Below are 10,363 nucleotides of genomic sequence, written 5' to 3'. Positions count from 1 at the left end.
CGAGCAGCCGTGATCCAGCTACAGGTGTACAGGGCACCCAACTCCACTCTGACCAAACTGAAGAAAAAGGGTTTAATTTATCAGTAGTGACGATACACCGCAAATAACAAATTAAGTTTCACAGACGTCGATGATTACGAATTTGACATTGATACGTAGCCTAACACCCTCGGGGTCACTCATCGAAAAAATTGGTACAGGCTTGCACTGGACAGTTCAAACGACGGGCACAAACTCTACTATTTCCTCTTAACTTTCAGAGGGGTCAAAAGTTTTCATTTTTGGCTAAACACAAAGGCGAAAACTAATCATTTTCTAAATTTATGATGGATAAAGATTTCTTGGGACCTAAAGTCGAGCCAGAGTAAAATACTTGGGTAAAATAACTACCCTTTATCGAACTTTCTCGACCAAAAGTGTACATGACGCGGAAAAAGTGAGGAGTGACACACCCTCGAAACATATGTGTTCTTATGATTGTGCGAGATGTATGTATGCCTGTCCTAGGCGATACCAGTGCCCTACCAACGGCCCCATCCCTACACGTGATCAATTATTAACCGCGGCAACTAATCATACCGATCTCATTCGTATTCTTGTTTTTCAACACGTCTCGCGAGATTGCATGCGGCACATCGCTCAAGGACACTCATTATTTCAATGACGTAATAATGTGTTGTCGAAATTGGCCGTCGCTTCTTCTGCAGGTGTGCAAATGCTAACATGTTAAAATACAGTACCTGCCCTCAAGAAAACTGGAAAACTTCCAACTTGTAAGGTTTATTCGAAGATTACTATAATCCTAGTTGTAAAGTTAGGCGCCAAACAGAAATTTTCTGTCGGTCGAGGACGTGAAATAGTAGACTGCGGTATTGTCACCTATGAATATTTTACAGAGTAATTCTTTTATTCGTCAATGACAAATTAAATCATCGATTTCTAATGAGATCACAAAATGCAGCCAGCCGTCGAATGAAATTGTGCACGTTCCATTGACCCTACTTGTAGGGAAATTTGATCAAACTTTTCTTTTGATTGTATTAAGAAACAGTAAACTGAAAAGAAAGCATCTTACTGAGGTTAAATATTTATTAGACAATCATGTTCAAAAGCATCAAACGCAAAAATACATTAATTTTTAAAGAGGACAAAAGAATAAGGACGATTGAAAATGTGATGTGTCACAACTCGCACTGAAGCCTTTCAACTATAGCTTGCGCTAACCAGAGGTGACATGAAACAGCCAATGGATGCCTAGCAAAATGTTTATGGAAATTTATTTGTCAACTTTAAAGGTATACAGCCACCTGTAATCTAAATATGCCCATATATGGTCAAAGGGGCGTTCCCTGGTATTCCAACGCCCATATGAGGGCGCTGTTTTTAAAAAACGGCCACCCGCTTAAAATCTGTGATTGGTTAGATTTTCTCTTTCCATGGTAATTGTTGCAAACTTAGAATAGGTGACAGTATACCTTTAAGTGCTTAATGCCTCGAAATTGAGAGTTTGAAACTTTTGGTCAAACTTCAGTAAAGTATTTTAATTCGTTCATTATCGAAATCAGGAATACCAATCATAGATAACCGTGCAAAATCTATTGAAAAACATTATCAAATAACACTGGATTTGCCGTCATATGAAATTCAAATAACCGCTATCCTTGTGTGCTTTTTGATGAAAATTTAGGTTTTCGACTTTCACAAAAGGGCGCCTTTTAGAATTTTATTAACTCAACAATCTTCAAATTGAACCCTAACAAGTGGTTGACCAAAATATTGTAGTAATTTGAGAGTCAATTTTTTTGTCCCCAAGACGAATTTAACCTTGAGTTTCACGACACTGTCCACTGATTTATACAGTACCTTTCCTGTTAAATAATCACTTACAATATTTAACTTTCACCGGCTGTGAAATGAACCTATATTTGTAGGACGCGCGGGGGCAATAATTTCATTGTAGTCGTTAATTTTGCATAGAGCTCTTTCTACTTCCCTCGTTTTCAAACAAAGCTGGAGTGTTTTCTGATAAAACAATAATTTTGTGTTTGTCATGCCCTTTATTTTCATTAAGTCTGCCAAGACATATAAAAGGCGGCTTCTTTCGACCTTTGTGCGAATACAGTGTTTCCAGGTCCGTTGATGAAAAGAAACCTATTAATTTTACGATCCTAATAGGCGCTGAGATCACTAATATGAAAAATTTAAATGGATGAAAAAATGATGACCGTAACTGTAGACGTCTAATCAGTCATGTTGACTGAAGATATGTTGAAATGGCCACTGTAACAGGCGCCAGCTTGCACCGTAAAGTTAAAAAGACGTATAAATATGATTAATATAGGCCTACCTGGACAAATATGCATATGGCATTTGTCATAATCAATGGAACTCCCTGGGCACGTCTCTCCTCCGTCCCCCGGGGCTGGATTGTCACATCGCCGTGTTCGCGTTCTGTATCCAGCGTTACAGGACGCTCGTACACTCCGACCAGGCAGCCCACTTTCCCCAGCCACCGTCCGTTACTGCAATGCAACAAAATAAGTCATATGCCAATTCATGTAACTTTTTTTTCTATATAACGTACGTTTTGATCTATTCTGTTCTACTTATTTCAAGAGACTATAATAAGTCGCCCTCTCTTAAAGAAAGAACGTGCTTGGGGACAAATATTCATACTCTCAAATAGTTTTTCTGGTCTATCGCTAGACTGGCCCCAGTCGCCTGGCCTTTCTGCAGCAGTTACTGGCTAGCTTGGCCGGTCAAGGCGTTCACACCACGATCTATACACAACGGCCAACCACTTATACATGTAGCACGACAGTCTGCTAGGGTTAAATTCTTCAATTTATTCTGTCTCGATATTTAATATGCCCATCGACCTGAAACAAATCTAGTTTATCGCTTTTTAGGCTCAGTTTGAGGCTCATGGAGTAAGAAGACTGTTTACGGTCTTAGATTTTCGAAAATTTATTTGTATCTTCCAAAGTTGATATAGAGATGTTGGCCATTTTGAATTCCAAATGTTGGTAGATGTTGGATAATTTGTTTCTCTAGTACCCATAAAGTGACCGCTAACTCCACAATCGTCAGATAGAACTGGCCCAAATATAGATTGGTCTATTATCTATCTATCTATCTATCTATCTATCTATCTATCTATCTATCTATCTATCTATCTACTATCTATCTATCTATCTATCTATCTATCTATCTATCTATCTATCTATCTATCTATCTATCTATCTATCTATCTATCTATCTATCTATCTATCTATCTATCTACTATCTGTGTGTGTATGTGTGTGTGATAGATTATTATACTAGGAAAGTCTTGTAGGCCGCGTGTACAATCGCACCGCATGTGATATTACACAGTCGACCATCGAACTTTAAGATGAATGTTTTTGGAATGAGTGTCCTTGTTTTGTTGTTTGAAATAATAAAAACAGGAAATAGCATAATGTTATAACCGAATAGAATTCCTGGAAATCGGATATTGTAGTTCTGACAGATGCGTTTTGAGGACGAATAGCGTGACCGGTAAAGATGTCACGGAAAGATCAACATCCGCCGACAGCAAGACGAAAAGCGCAAGCTGATTACTGGAACCGTTAAAATAAACATGGTTGCGTTTTTGTTCAAAATGTTCCTCGGTCATACAGGACCCTTTAAACATTGCCAATGCAAGTTGTTAATATTTCAACAGTTTAATATTCCATATAATGATACCGGATCTTGCGATTGCAGTTTTAATGATGTTTCGTCTTTGTATGATCGAGCGATAATGTATTCAAATTTCATAGGGACAGAAGAATAATAGGAAAATGCGTATTCATCCATTAACGTATTGACATTCGAACAATGAACGTCAAATGAGTCTAAATGTGCCACTTACTAGCACGTCAAAAATACAATGATATAGTCATGTAGCTTTTTATTGACAAAAGTAATGTAATTACGTTAATGAGAAAGAGAAAACGATACGGTACCTCCTAAATTATAAAAAAAAATATTACTGTAGCAGACTACGAATTGGTTGTGCATTATTAGCTAATGCCGTTGCTTCTAGCGGAGAAATGCAAAAAAATCCTTATATATAGTCATCTTCTTGAAACCCTCACAGGAGACTTTGAATAAGAAGTCATTTGTAAAATGTATCTAAAAAAGCGGGTGTCACTGCGCGAGTTTTCAAGATAAAATGGCAAGATAAATCCTTTCCTTGCAAATGAACACTCGAAAACACTCTCACTTGGTATTTGTTCTTTGTTCTTTCGACAAATATATTATTGTGGATGCATTGCCTTATGAACAACACAAAACTTTCTACAAGTGATCTGAAAGTCATTTACAAAAGAATATTTACTTTGCGAACTCTACATTGTGGCCTTCATAATCTCGTTATTGGAAAAGTTAATAGCAAAACTCAAAGGGCGTTGTACGGATTTTGAAGCTTATTAGATCCATGATAAAAAGAAACAAATAAACAAAAACAATTACTCACGAAAACAAAAGTTACCAAGAAATTACTAAAGTATTAATAAGAAATGGCACAAACACGAAATTAAAATTTGACGAAAGATATTTACAAAATAAAATAATATGCACGGTGATGGAATAAAATAAAAAGTACAAAAAGATGATCACTCAAAACCCAGTGAAAGTTAATGAATGAGTACGAAAACCAACGCTACAGAAGAAGTACAAAATAAAAACCTCGAAAACCAATTAAAAGAAAATAAACCATAGCCGTAATAAGCTTTCGTAGTATTGCGTCAATCTATACGATGTATCTCAAAAGATAGACGGGGACAATGATTTTTCTTGTCATATTTCTTGTGTACTCACTTCTGACTACAACGTATATAATTTGTTAAGGAAATTGCAGCCTTTTTGCATATTTTTGAGTACTGATCCACTCCTCAAGCGGGTCAATGAATTTCTCGAACAGAGCATGCGTAAATTGCAATCGATATCCTTAAAAATTACCACATGAAGCTGATAAAATTTAAAAATAAAAAAAATGCGCAATAGATAATTAACAGGGTTCCGAAAAAAAAAAAATCGAGTCTGAAAGTAATACACATGACGTAGATGTATGCACGATAGAGTTGAACCACTCCTTGTTCAAGATAATTCTTAACAGAGAAATGGTTAATCTTTTGCGATATTTAAAAATCGGCAAAACGCTGCCTATTATTTTTTTCAATGTTGATGTCGTCTGTTTAGTTGTCCATTACCTCCGTACTTGCCGAAATACTGAACGTTAAACAGTAAATCCCATCGTCAGGGCTGGTAAATAAGTAAGTAAGTAAGTAGGTAAGTAGGTAGGTAGGTAAGTAAGTAAGTAAGTAAGTAAGTAAGTAAGTAAGTAGGTAGGTAAGTAGGTAGGTAGGTAGGTAGGTAAGTAAGTAAGTAAGTAAGTAAGTAAGTATGTGTAAGTAAGTAAGTAAGTAGGTAAGTAAGTACGTAAGTAAGTAAGTAAGTAGGTAGGTAGGAAGGTAGGTAGGTAGGTAGGTAGGTAAGTAAGTAAGTACGTAAGTAAGTAAGTAAGTAGGTAAGTAAGTAAGTAAGTTGTTGTTGTTGTTGTTGTTTCTTTATTCCTCCTCAAGAAAGAGAAGAGTTACAACACACAAATAAACTCATACAGATGCAAATTAAATGAAAAAAATAAAGAGGTAATTACATTTGAGATCGTTCTTTCAGCTGAATAAGCTAAAATGTTTAAATATCTAGAGCTCGTTTACATCAAAAAGATGTAAGTTATCATGTGCGATGTATTTTTGTTTACTACATCGGACGCTTACCAAGCATTCAAGCACGCACTTATAAAATCAAAGGCAAGTTCTTGGAATATTTCGTATTCGTGTGGTTGTTGAAAGTTGTGGTTGTTATCTTGTAAAATACAAGAAACAAACCCAATATCGTCTAAGTTAAATAAAGTAACAGCAAAATGTACATTAACCTTATCAAATACTGTTGTCCAAAAAGCATCTCTCAATTCAGTAGTGTCAATACAGGAAGTGAGCAAGTGGGTTAAATAATTTTCAACAGCACACTGACATTTCGTACATAGAAGGTCTGCTGGTAATGCAAGAGCTGCTACAATTCTATAAATAGTAAACCTGCGATGCGGGAGGTTCCGTAATACAGTATATAAATAAAGAGGTTTGATTTTTTTGTGTAGTTGAGAAAAAGAGATAAATCCTCTCTTCCTTCAAGCCTTTGTCTCCAAGCAGTATACTCTTTTTCATTAATAGCTTCCTTTACAATAGTTTTCCATATTGCTTTTGGAGGAAAATACCCTGTTGCACAAAATTCATCAAAAAAACACAGAAGGTTGTATTTTGACAAAATTCTCGTAATATCAGGAATAAATCCCCGAGAGTTTTGAACAGAAGCAAGCTTAAATTCAAAAAGACGTTGTAAAAATATACATTTTCTAATGGCTGAATTATCACAGTTACAAAGCATTCCAAAAAAAACGCAGTTTACAATTATCCATGTAAGCTTCAACTGATATCAATCCTAAAGCACTTAAAGCTAAGTCAGTGGGTGTTCTGGGAGGTAAACCTTGGATAACTTTGGCAGCATAACGCTGACACTTTTCAAGCATTTGCAGTTCAATATTTGTAATAGTCTATAGCTCACAAGTACGTAAGGCTGCTGGAAGACACATGCGTTTCCACACTTCCGTGCTCACAATAGGATTTAGACCGTGTGGTCCAATGCCAACACTACGTAAAGAATTAATTAAACATCTAGCTTTTTTACTAGCTGAAAGCGTACGTTCCATTGTTGATAATGTGTTTGTGATTCGCATGCCAATAACAGTGATGTCATTAACTTCTTCAAGACAACAGTTATACAGAGAAATATTTCTATGCTTACACAGTCTTTTGCGTTCTCTGTTACTTTCTCCAAAGACAATGATTTTGCTTTTTGACAACGAGAGTTTTAATCTCCAATTGGAGCAAATATTTGCAAACTATGTCCAGTAATCTCTGGCAAGTAGTGCGTGTAGTCGATAAAATCGAAATGTCGTCAGCTAAGGCGGGTGACCCTACAAATGACGTACCAATATAACATCCTAAACCAGTATTTTCCAGTTCAACAAACAACTTATTTACATAAATTAAGAATAAGGTAGTTGAAAGAACGCTACCTTGTCTTACACCTTGGAAAATAGGGTAATTATTTGATACATAAGTACCAAGAGCGATTTGACAGTTTTGTCCATGAAACATGGTACGCAGAATTCGCCAAAGTTTTGCATTGAGGTTCATGGTGTATAGCTTGTAAAATAAACCATTCCACCATATAGAATCAAAAGCTTTATGAAAATCTAGGCTACACATGAATGTTTTACTGCGTCTTTCAATATGGTGATAAATTGTCTCAAGAATGCAAAAGCTGCAGTAATGTTGCTTTGGCCGGATTGATAACCAGCTTGTAGGGAGTGCGGTATTTTATTTTCAATTAGCCATGGCTGTAAGCGTTGAGAAATACATAATTCAAATAATTTGTGCAACGATGGAAGTAATGAGATTCCTCATAATTGGAGACGTCAAAACGGCTTTTGTTACCACCTTTAAAAATGGGTACCAAATACGCAGACTTAAAGGAGGAGGGAATATATTCGACAGTAACCATTGCATTGAATAGGCGCATCAAGCAGTTAACTAGAGATGGTCCGCCAAAAATAATGTGTTCATATGTTAGGGAGTCCGGTCCTCCGGCTTTTCCACGTTTGAGCTTTCTAATTGCACATAAGATTTCTTCAACTGAGAAAGGTGTTGAAAGTATAATCTCGGTATTGTTGTGGCTTTCTTCTACAAGGTTGTCAAGTACGTCATCAATGTGAGCTTCAAAATCATTTGAAAAATTGTCATCTTCTGTTGGCTCGTACAACTTTTTAAAGTGTTCCGCAAAAGCATTAACAACAGAAACAGGCTCGGAAATTGTAGTATCGTTCACTTTCAAGATCGGAAAACTATCGCAGTTGTTTTTCCTACACAAATTGACATTGCGCCAGAAGAGTGCTTGATCGAGCTCGATAGAATTTTCAATAAATTCGTACTTTTCACGTTCGTCGTTTCGCTGTAGACGTCTCAATTCACGCCTAAACTCTCGTTTTGATTCTTTATAATTGCGGAAAGTAGCATGTTGCAGTCCTCTCGGTCTTCCAGCTTGAACCCATTTATTACGCAGCTCCCACGCTTTTTTGTGAAAGGGTTGCACATCTTTCCAATAAGGCTTTAAGTATGGTTTGAAACGAGAGGAGGAATATTGTTGTCGGCAGTTTCACGTAGAGCGTTAATTAATTTTGATGAGTAGCGATCAATGTCAACTGGACAAGACAGTATTTGTTCAGTGAAGTCGGAAGTGTCTAATTTTCACATAGTGAATTAGTGTACGATTCTGTGATTGTGATGCGGTCTAGTTTTGACCAAACTAAGCGTTTTCTGGAAGGAACAAAATTCGATTTTTTTTTCGTAATGAATAAGCTAAGAGAACAGAGAATTGGGTAATGATCCGAAAGATTTAAAGTGTCGTCATCAAGTACTTTACACATTGTCAATAAATCGATAAGGTGAAGTGGAAAGAGGACAAAGTCAATGGTCGACTTGCTCCGTCCACTAAAAGAGCAAAACGTTTCGACTGGACCAGTGCATAAGTTCAAGAGATTTGCTGGTTGCAGATCGCACGAGTCTATAAATTGATTAAGCGTCTTTTCACGTGTTGAGGTTGGGAAACCTGGCATACGAGGCCCAAACAAATTAGCATTGAAATCACCAAGGAATATGACGTCACCAACAGGCGAGTATGTCGAGTAAAGATCTTCCAAAAAGTGGACATAGTCGATATAAGAGTCTACCGTGTAATTAACAGGCGGTAGATACACAGCAAAGATAAAAATACATTTTTTTCAGACGTTCACAGTTACTACAGTTAATTCGCAGACCAATGACACGGTCATCTTCTAAGTTTAAATAATCAACAGAAGGTAACATGGACTTTCTAATGAGGAAAGCTACCCACCTTGTCCACGTAAAGAGAAGTCGGTAGTGCTAGCATCTAGAGCTCTGTCAGTTACTCCAAATGAAGTAAAATTACAATCAACAGTGTTCAGAAATTTCAATGAATGTGGAAAAGCCAGTGTTCAGTAATAGCCAGAATATCGATATTTTGCAGAAGTTGGTAAGGTAAGGAACTGTAGATATAACACCACAGACATTCCAGCAACCCATCGCAATGCATATTGTTGTGTTACAGGACAAGTCATTAACAGTAGGAGAGAAAAAAGCAAAATTAATGGAATCAAGCTTTTAGTAGCCTTCATCAGTGTTTTCTACGATAATCATTACTTGTTTTATCTATCTGTGCATTATTTGATTTCATTTGTTCGGAGAACTTTTGCTCTCCCAGCCATGGCCTACAGAACACATTTGGTGGCCAGAAGTTGTCGGCAAGGAGAAGTTTAACTTGATTAAAGGATACATTTATTTTGGCAGCGACAGCTCCTTTGCGTCTGCTAGTGATAACTCTTATCATAGTAAATTGAATGTTGAAACGCGCAAAAACCAAGTTCAAAGAAAATAAACTATGGCCCTAATAAGCTTCCGTAGTATGGCGTAAATGGATACGATGTATCTCAAAATGTCAGACGGGGACAATGATTTTCTTGCCATATTTCTTGTGTACTCACTTCTGACTACAACGTATAAATTGTTAAGGAAATTGCAGTCTTTCTGTATATTTTTGCTTATTGATCCACATCTCAAGCGGGTCATTGACTTTCTCGACCAGAGAATGCGTAAATTGCAGTTCGATATCTTTAAAAGTTACTGCATGAAGCTGATGAAAATTTAGGGACAAAAAAATACACTGCGCAAGAAAACCTGTTTATTGCAAAATCATGGAATCAAAAGACGTTTTAAACATGTTTAATAGGTTATCAACAGGTTCGAGTAAAAGTTTTTTGAGTCTGAAAGTAAAACACGTAGATGTATGTACAATAAAGTTGAACCACTCCTTGTTCAAGAAATTCTTAACCGAGGAATGGCTATTCTTTGCGATATTTCAAAATTGACAAAACGCTGCCTATTATTTTTTTCAATGTTAATGTCGTCTGTTTAATTGTCCATTACCTCTGTACATGCCGAAATACTGAACGTCAAACAGTAATTTCCATCATCAGGGCTGGTAAGTAAGTAAGAAAGTAAGTAAGAAAGTAATTAAGTAAGTAAGTAAGTAAGTAAGTAAGTAAGTAAGTAAGTAAGTAAGTAAGTAAGTAAGTAAGTAAGTAAGTAAGTAAGTAAGTAAGTAAGTAAGTAAGTAAGTAAGTGAGTGGTGAGTGAGTAAT

This window comes from Ptychodera flava, unplaced genomic scaffold (assembly GCF_041260155.1).
Source record: "Ptychodera flava strain L36383 unplaced genomic scaffold, AS_Pfla_20210202 Scaffold_48__1_contigs__length_985763_pilon, whole genome shotgun sequence".
NCBI lineage: Eukaryota > Metazoa > Hemichordata > Enteropneusta > Ptychoderidae > Ptychodera > Ptychodera flava.
The sequence above is the reverse complement of the archived record's forward strand: the minus strand, read 5'-3'. Positions refer to the sequence as shown.